Here is a 9,984-nt window from a genome sequence, read left to right as displayed (position 1 = left end):
CACATCTTGCACGAGACTCGATGCACCAACAGCCAATTTGCAGGCGTATCTCCACAGGTTTCTAGGCAACCTCAACACAGGAGGCTATTCCTGGAATTTAATGGAAGTCAAAGGTGGAAAACACACACTGGACAATTCAGCAGAACCTATGCTACTAGCAGGCTTCCCATTATGTCCACACAAACCATTCTGACACTGCCTGGCAAGTTATCAACATATGGATTCCGGGACTGCCAGCACTGCCAGCTTCAGACATTGCAAAAATAATGAATCAGGCCACCAAAACACTGTTCTGAAGTCACCTCCTGCTTGCTGAGTTGGCTGGGGTTACTGGGAAAAGATCTAGGTTTCCTTTGCAGCAGAAAAGGGAGCTGGAATATCAAAGACACTTGAAAGGAAGTTAAAATTGCCAAGCAATTACTTGATTCCAGGTGCTGGGGATTTAACAAATACAAAAAACAACCTAATCAAAAAAACATTACCTTTGTGTTGCAGGCTGTAAAGCCATTCTGGGCTATTTGGAATGTTGCAGGAGACCCTAAACCCTGCCAAACAGGCTTGCTAAACATGGACTGAGAAGTATTGGACATTTGTTCCCCATTTCCTCTAAGAAAGAGTGACAAGAGAGTGCCTTAGGCAGGAGCAGCACAGGGAAACAAGACAGTCACAATTTCCATGTTAAAAGATCATCTGAAAAGAAAACAGAAGATAGTGTACCCTTCAGCTGTGTCCTTTGGTGTTTTAGATAAGGATTAAGGGGTATTTCTTCCCCCAGTTTCAGAATCACATTTGTATAAATGCAGCACACACCTGTAGGAAAAAGTGTCTAAAGCTAGAAGTGAAGCAAAATAAGTAAGTTATTTTTGTCTTTACAAGTACTTACAGGTACCCCAAAAGATCCTGTTTGATTCAGTGGCCCACCTTTATCTCTGCACCCTGGTCATGAAATCACATGAGAATGAAGTTATTCCATAAAACTTTTGATATTTCTTGGTTCAGTGTGGGAAAGATTAGCTACATTTGCTCCCAAGTTTGCCTGCATTAAGACAGAGAGTAACATTTGAGTTTCAGAGAATCATAAAGGGACCTTAAAGATCATCCAGTTCCACCCCCTGCCATGGGCAGGGACACCTTCCACTATCCCAGCTTGCTCAGAGCCACATCCAGCCTGGCTCTGGACACAGATCCTCTGGCCAGGGATCCAGGGGCAGCCACAGTTTCTCTGGGCAACCTGTGCCAGGGCCTCAGCACTCTCACAGGGAAAAATTTCTTCCTCGTATCCGATCTAAACCCACTCTCTTGCAGTTTGAAGCTGTTCCCCCGGTCCTGTTACTACGTTCTCTTGTACGAAGTCTCTCTCCCACTCTCATTTTTGTTTTCATCAAAAGCCATTTACCCAACAGACTGCCATGTGCCTCTGTTGCAATTTAGCAAGAACAATTCATTATGAGTTCAGTAATTATACAACTGTGAAGATTACAGAAGGGAGGCTCCAGGGAAATTTTAAGAATCTGATCATTTTAAGCCATTGCACATTTATGTGAGGTTTTGGTCAGTTTATACCCAGAACATCATAACAGTAAGCAGTGTGAAAATATTCTGCCTCACCTGACACTACAGAGTAAATACATGACATCTGCTGCTGTCAAAGCCAGGAGGACAAATGTTACTAAGGAGAGACAGGACCCAAACAGGTGGAACAGTCACTGACATTCCTTCACCTGAAGCAAAGGTGTGTCCATAGGCTTTGGATCCCTGAACTGGGCAGATGTTGCCCTTCCAGGGGTGGTTTGGAGTACTGTCAGCTCACAGCAACCAAGTATTCCCATCATTTCAGAGCATGCTGATGATTCATGCATGGTTACATGGCAATATTTACTCAGCTCTCAGGAGGCAAATTCATTAGGAGGGATTAGTCAGCTGTCAAGCACCCATTCCCTTGCATAAGAATGACATTCCCTAAATAAAAGTCCTCATCTCCAACGTGAACTTTTGCCTCACCACCTATTCCCTCTTTTCATATGGGGTGAATGAGGACTTGTCATTGTTTTCAGGGATTGCAGGAGAAAGGAACATGGGAGATGCTGACCATGAAAAATGGAGAGGTGAATGTAATAACTTGTTTCTTAGTGCAGCTGAGCATAATCAAAGAAACACAAACCTTTGATTTATTCAGAGCCAATCACAGTTGCAAGGGAAACAGACTTTGCTGGATAAAGATTCATCTTTGGCCAAATGCAGACAATGACATCAAGCACTGCACTCCTGTCAGTAGGGCGAGTGGGTTTCTGTTTTTTCTAGAGTATAGGAACACACTGCAGGCTCTAGCAAATCATTGTCTTTTGGCAGATATCACACTATTTTTTTCTTTTTGTAAAATTTGCATCACCACTTCTTGCTCTATCCAAAGCATGCTCCACTTGTGGCTAAAATGGAAGGGATCTGTGCAACAGAGCACAACAGAAAGCTTGGTGACTACTGCAAACACATCTACAAACAGATGGAAGAAAATACATGTTAAAAACCAGCAGAGCAGAACCTGATTCCTTGATAAACACCCACTGAGTTTGTAGGGCCAAAGCAAAGCAGGCTGTGGTTTTCAAGCCATCCTGCTGTCAGAGCTGTACCAAGAAAGAAGCACTCCCTGCCCTGCTGCCACAGTTGTCTGGCTCCAAAACATCATCCATGCTTTCTCAGTTGTATCATTTGAGCTAGTAAATGTTATTTTCTTCTTGTATGCTTTTCAATAAAGCTGTCCTAAGCAGGACAGACCAAGCATTTTGTATGCATTGCCCACCTAAAAGCTGGAAGCCACTCAGGTTTGTGAGAGCCCTTATTTATGCTTTTATCCTCTCTTGAAGAAGCAGCATCAAACGTAGCAAATCAAATTCCAGCCCTTGATGCTACAGAGCAAAGGATGATGAGTCTCAGCCTGCCTTTGTCCCTGTGATCAATGCCATTTGCCATACTCACCTTTCCCTTGGTTATCACTACACCACAAAATCCTGGCAGGTCGGGTTACTGCGCTGCTCACCTGGCTCTGCCCTATGCCATATGTTGGAGGCCCCCCTGATGAGGCCCTGGTGTAGCATTTCACCTCTGAGTGGGCATTTATCACAACAGAGACAGAGATGAGAGCAGCATCGAGACTGAAGGCAGCTGGGTTAAAAAGCATCATGAAGCAGCTTTGTGCTATGTTTTGTTTGCCCATGGAAATCCTTCGGCCAAACAGAGCAGCAATGGTGAGTACTGAAGCTTCTTAAAGCCCAGAGCCCTCCCCAGATGTCACTGTGACCCAAAGAGACCAGCTTTAACCCATGCAATGAGAAGCCTCGGACATTTGGCAGTGTTCTACTTGCTGATCTGAGGAGCACATGCCCATGGGTTTGGGTTTCTCTTTACCCTGCAGCTCCAGTAGCAGCACCCGGCTGCCGGCAGTGCTGCAGGAGGATGGAAGATGCCTGCAGGGACCCAGGGCATGCCCAGCACAGCTCTCCTGCCTCAGGGTCCCCTGTGCTGCCAGGGCTGGGGATCTTGCCCCTGCTCCCTCTTCTCTTTGCGCCACTGTCTGTCTGTGTGAGCTCCCCTGCTGAGGTTGCCAAGGCACTGAATAACAGATGGGAAGAAACAAAGAGCCCGCAAGGAGTAATTCCAGATGCAACTGTCGTCATGGGAAAAATATTCTATTATCCAGTGCCAGCGTTTGCCTTTCAGGGAAGGATAACTCAGTACAAGGTAATGCTATTCAGTACATTTCCTGGTACAATCCTGCAGCAAAGACATTCACTTTATGTTTAAAGGAAACTCACTAAAAATCTCCTTCTAGAAAGTGCCTCAGATGTACTAGAAACAGGTAGAACTGATAGCAAAAATCTCACCATCATTCACCTGCCAATGAAGCAGTTCCCTAGAAATAAACAACCTACATACATGTTTTATCTACAAACTGTGTAAAGAATTCAGGGTCTTGAAAATGGACATAAAGTGTTGCCACTATGCTAAAAAACACCCAAAACAAGTACTACATGAAAAGCCAAGGCTCTGTGGTTTCTAGGATTTTCAAAAGGATCAGTTGTGCCCGTTTCTGAACTTTTGTCCAGCTAGAGCTTACAGTATGTAAAACTGCAGTAGTAACACCATTTCTTATCACAAATTCTGTTTCTCTGCCATCCTCTAACGGAGCAGGTCACTTTAGCCAGTGGTGCAGATTTGCCAAAATGGTTGGAATTCAGCCCCAAAACAAACATACTGCAAGGGCTGCCAATGACAGGGGAGGGAGGAGCGTACCTGCTCAACCTTGCTGCCTCTGGAGGGGACCCTGACCAGGAAACACTGAGGGCTGCTGGAAATTTCACCGTCTATGTGAAGGACAGCAGTTTATCCTTGGAAATGCAGAACTTGAAACACATGCCAAACAGCTACAGGTGAGTACTGCTGGCCTCCATGGCTTCTGCTTTAATCAGTGAGGGGAGAAAAAAATGGTATTTTTCAGAAAAAATAGATGGGGTGCTCCCTAATTGCCACAGGGCGGGTTTCTTCCTGCTGTGGAAATGTGACATCAGAGAAACAAAACCAAAACAAAACCCCACAAAATATTGAACAAGTGCATGTTGAATATAAAAGCAGGGGGCTTGGTTGTCCCAGAACAGTGCACAGCAAACATGGGCAGGAAGACTGCAAGCCCTGCAGCACAGGGACAGTGATTCTCCATTGTACAGGTGGCATCCAACCTCCCTGCTCCAGTTCCTAACTCTTCTGTGAGCAGGGAGAGAGGCAGGCACCCAGTGAGGCTCCAAATTGCCTCCACAAAACACTGTTTGTTACCTTTGATGGTACTTTCTTAGTGTAAGTACCTACATTTGATGTCTAACAGACTGGGAATATCTCTGAAGTGAATTACTTCCTCAATGAGGACAGCATTTGGAAAATTCAGCCCATGCTGCTGTGTTCTTTACAAGCAATGGGATCAAACTTAGCAATCAGTGAAGTTAGTGGAATGTGAGCATTCATATATTCAAGGAGAAGGAAGTTTTGGATTAAGAGGTAAAATTGTGAGCAATGATTGACAAAATTCAAACAGGGATCTTCACAAAAAACAGGGAGGGGTAAAAAGAATTACTCTTAACCACTCTAATTCTGGACTTTCAATGTCAGGTGTGGGAAGGAAGCTCCCATCACTTGTGCTGAAATCATTCTCTCTGCTGGAGCAGCAGCCCTGGAAGTTCGGGAGCGCCTGTCTGTGGTGTGCAGGATGGCAGAGTACCTGCACCTGGACAGTTCCCTGCTGACCCTGCTGCAGCACACAGGCCCAGCAGCCAGGGGCTCACATGTCCTGGCTGAGGACACCGGGCACATCAACCTCACCACCAACCACTACGTGGGGCTCTCCTGGCCCGTCACGTGTGGGGGCTTTGCCCTGCTCCGTGAATTCATCCAGGTCTTGCAGCACAACATGAACTCACATCACCTCTCACGGCTGCTAGGGTATGAAATTGCAGGCTGGAGAATACTCAGGAGAGGGGAGTATGAAAGAAAGTCTCCAAGACTACACCGCAGGCAATTAATGATCACACCAACACCTGCATTAAAACCAACTAGAATTATCCAGAGACCAGATGCAGGAGAGGCTTCCAGACCTTTGTTCTTTCCTGTGCCAAGCCAATTACTCACACCACTTGTGCTATCACCTACTCAGAGCTTATCAACTTTCTGTGCAGAAAGTATAACCATGGCAAGTTACAAGATGCAGAATGATATCCACCTTGTAAGTCAGGAAAGCTTGGTCACCTTAGAAATGGACTCAGCACGGGACATGCCAACTAACCCCACAGTACCCATTATGTTTGCAGACTCTCATTTTCCAGATCTTTCACCTTCACTGATGACTAAAACAAGGCTTCTCTTCTCTGAACTGGAAGTGCTGCCTGCTAGAGCTTCTGGTACATCGTTGATGTTAGAGCAGCCAGAGTCTCACGTGCCTGAGGTAGTCTCCTATTTCCTTTCCAGTAAATCAGAGATATCCACATACCATCTCCTAGAGGACATCACTTCAGGCACAGAGCAGCTTTCCAGGCCATGGGTGATAAGTACTATTCAGGAGTGGCCTCACAGCTCAGCAGTGGAATTTTCTCCCAAGACAGAATTACACCCATTTTTGCCAGAATCAATGTCAGTATCGGAAGTGCCAGATTACAGCAATGAGGCAGAAAGCCACTTTTCAGAATTTGAAAAGTTTTCTGATGCAACCCTCTGTCCAGAAGCACTCCCTTCACTATTCCAAGAAGCTTCAGTGAGGGCCACAACTTTGTCTGGCTTCACATCTCCCATCAAGGACACATTCCCAGCTGTCCTAGCAAGCAGCAGTCTGAGCCAAGTGTTCACTAATGGCTGTGAACCTCAATCTAAACCTTCTATGACTATCCCACAGCCCAGTGGCTTTTCATTTGATGGAGGGAAAAGCACAGCTTCTTCTGTGGCCCAAAGAGAAGCACAGATCCTCTATTCCAAATTGATTTTCAGCGCTGAAGCCTCAGCTAGCTTTCCTCACACATTAACCAGACCTGTCCCTGGTAAAACTGAAGCAGCACCTCATGAACCAAGTCTGATCACTCTGTCCCACGCTGACACCACTCCAGTCCTTACTGTGCCAGAAGACTTTTCTGCCTTTCACATGTCCAGGCTATCCAGACCAGCAAATACATTTCCTCCTTACAGCAGCAGCATGCTCAGAACAGAGGCACAACCCACAAGGATTCTACCCAGTGGCACAGAAGAATTGCTTTCAGACAAAGATCTGGACACAAGTGGGATTTTGCCAAATGTCACTGAACCTACCTTGGAGTCACACAGCATTTCAGGCATCAAGCCAGATGCTGTAGAAGCACCTCTGGTGACTTTATTTAATGCCACCTCTCACCTGCCCAGCAGCATACCAAGTATGTTTAAGATTTGACTTTCTTTTTTCCTCTTTCCTGCCCCGAGTCCTGCCAGAATAGTTCAATACAGTTTCTAGTGCAAAAGCACAACTTCCCTGCACTAGGCATGTGCCAGCAGCAGTCTTCCCAATGAGGAAATGCAATTTTTTTTGCTTAGCTGGGACCAGATAACAGCTCAGCTGAATAATCAGGCCCAGCTTTGACCATCCTATCTAAGGAAATATATGAATCCTTAAAAAAGCTCCAAAGGAACACAAGGATGGTCAGAGGTCTAGAAAACATGTCAAACTGAAATAATTTATCTAGAAGACAGAAAATACATGGGTTTGTAAAATATTTTGGTTAAAAGATGAGAGGTGCTTTCTCAGAATCCCCTGGGAGCTAACACAGCACTAATGACGTTCAAGTGCAGTTAAGATGATTTAAGTTAGACATTAGATAAACTTTCTCACAGTAAGGATGATAAAACATTAGAAAAGATGCTTGAAGAACATTGAGGAGGGTTTTTAAGGACTGAACAATAAATATTTATCAAAAATGACACAGAAATAGTAGAGTATCCTTTGGAGTAACACATTAGGCCAGATGCACTTTTTAGTGTGCCTTCTCCAACTGCATGGATCTGTGACTGGCTGAAGTGTATAGTAGACAAATAAAGATGGTTTGTTTGTAGTGCCAGTTGGGTACATTTGTGGGATTATGCCCAAATCACCTTACCTTAAATCTGTAAAAATGTACACATGGTAGATTTTAAACAGTTATGAAGTGCAGAATTCAGAGCCCTTCAGAGCCATTTTATTTGTAAACCTTTATTAGACCTGCTTTAAGTCTGTACCCAAAGCCTAAGTCTGCAGACTGAGGTATTTAGGTTTGCAATCTGGTGTCCCAGCAAGCATCATGTGGAGAGAGACTATTTTACAAGAGCATATGGGGTGTGACAGGACAAGGGAATGGTTTCAAAGTGACAGAGAGAAGGTTTAGATTGGCTATGAGGAAGAAATGTTTTCCTGTGAGGGTGGTGAGGCCCTGGCACAGGTTGCCCAGAGAAGCTGTGGCTGCCCCTGGGTCTCTGGCAGTGTCCAAGGCCAGGCTGGATGGGTCTCTGAGCAAGCTGGGACAGTGGAAGGTGTCCCTGCCCATGGCAGGGGGTTGGAACTGGATGGTCTTTAAGGTCCTTTCCAGCCTAGGCTATTCTGTGATCTGTCAAAGCCCACAAATGGACAATACAGCCCTAACACATAATTGTTATTAGTGCTCTTGCAAGTACAGGCCATGTAGAAACATTAAAAAAAAAAAAAAAAAAAAAAAAAATCTTTCCTGTCCAGAGATAAAAGCGACTTGCATTCCCTCATTTTTTAAAGGGGAGGCTGAACTCCAGCCTGCTTCCCATGGTCCTTCCTGTGCTGGCAGAAACTGACATAGGTCTTCAATCTCATATCATAAAAGCTTTCAAACTGCATTCCCAACCCTGTAACACATTATTGATGTAAGATTCCTTTTACATAGATCTAAATGATCTTTCACCTTAAACTGTAATGATCTCACTTTCACAGAGTTGGGTGAGACACTGCTGCCATCACACCTGGATCCAAGCACCCGGCTGTTTCCCTCCTCTGAAAGACTACATTTTGTGGAAAGTGCGTGGATTCTTCCTCCATTTTCTGCTTCACAAGAGCTGCAGACAGTAACCCAAGGTAAAAACAAGTTTACTTTTCTGTAGCACAGCTTCTGAACACAGCTGCCATCCACCTTTCCATCCACCCTTCAAGGTGTCTCTGTCTCTTAGGTTTTCTGTACCAGAACCCATGCAGTCCTCAGATTATCATGACCAAAATATTTGTGTCCTCAATTCGTCCCTCCCTAATATTTACATTAGGTAATATACAAGGAGAGGATAATACAGGATGATTTTACTAGTCCTTGCCATAAAGTGTAGAAAGCACAAATACACAAGATCCAGAAATGGCAGGAAGAGAGCTTGTGACCACTTTTGTCACATGCTGCAGGAACTCCATGTTCTGATTCTTCACTCCTTGAGCCTGGCAGCAAACTTCACCTGACAGTCACAGGGAGATTTCCTTCCAAATTTGTCCCCACACTTTATTATCTTCCAGTTTACCTGGTGTCTGTTCCCAAATTCTCTGGAAGTTTGTTTGTTCTCTGGAACTCTTCAAAACAGGCAGATGTGAAGCATTCTCGGGAATCCCATCCCAAGCATCCATAGTCATAAAATCCCCCCCCAAAAAAAATCCATGGTTAATGGTGGAAATAGAAGATGAAACAGTACATGTTGTGGTATTTTTGTGTAAATGTTACTAGAATTAGATGTTATTGTTTGGGAAGTGGCTGTACAAGACCTGACTGATATTTTGAACTAGACAAAACAACATTGAGGATATTTATAACTCTTTAAATAAAGAGGTATTAAATATGCTTAACAAATTAGGTTAAGATGTGATCAAGGATAAGACTTTACTGATAAAAGTTTCAGTTTCAGTACACTCCACAACCCTGAGACTGACAAGATTTCTCTGCCATCACTCAGCAAGAGATAGCAGTATTTCCCCCTAATTCTTTCCCTCCCTTTTCTCCCTCCTCTCTAAAGGGCAAGCAAACACTTCCCCAAAGGTTGTTCATTCCATTAAATTCCTAACAGCAACCATCGGATGCCTGTTCTTTTTCCCTATACCTGCCAACACATTTTATGACAAGGAAGACGGCAACTCCACTCAGTTATCCCTACAAATCCTCCCAGCTGATGGCTCTCTGTCGGGATCCACGAGCTGGCTGCAGTTTAACACCTCCCAGCAGGCCATGTACGGCTATCCCCTAGAGATGGACTTCCAGTATTCCCCTCAGGAGTTTGTGCTGTCTGCCACAGATTCCGCAGGTCTGGCAGCCTGGCAATCCTTCACCATCGAGCTCCTGAAGCCTTCCGAGCTACCGTGCCACCTCTTCACTGTGCGGACCAAGAACAGCTACTCCTCTTTCCTGAGGGAGAGGAAAAGGGTGGGTTTGTTCCTGGAGAAGCTCTCCCTCTTCCTGAACT

The sequence above is a fragment of the Parus major genome, chromosome 1A (assembly GCF_001522545.3).
Source record: "Parus major isolate Abel chromosome 1A, Parus_major1.1, whole genome shotgun sequence".
NCBI lineage: Eukaryota > Metazoa > Chordata > Aves > Passeriformes > Paridae > Parus > Parus major.
The sequence above is the reverse complement of the archived record's forward strand: the minus strand, read 5'-3'. Positions refer to the sequence as shown.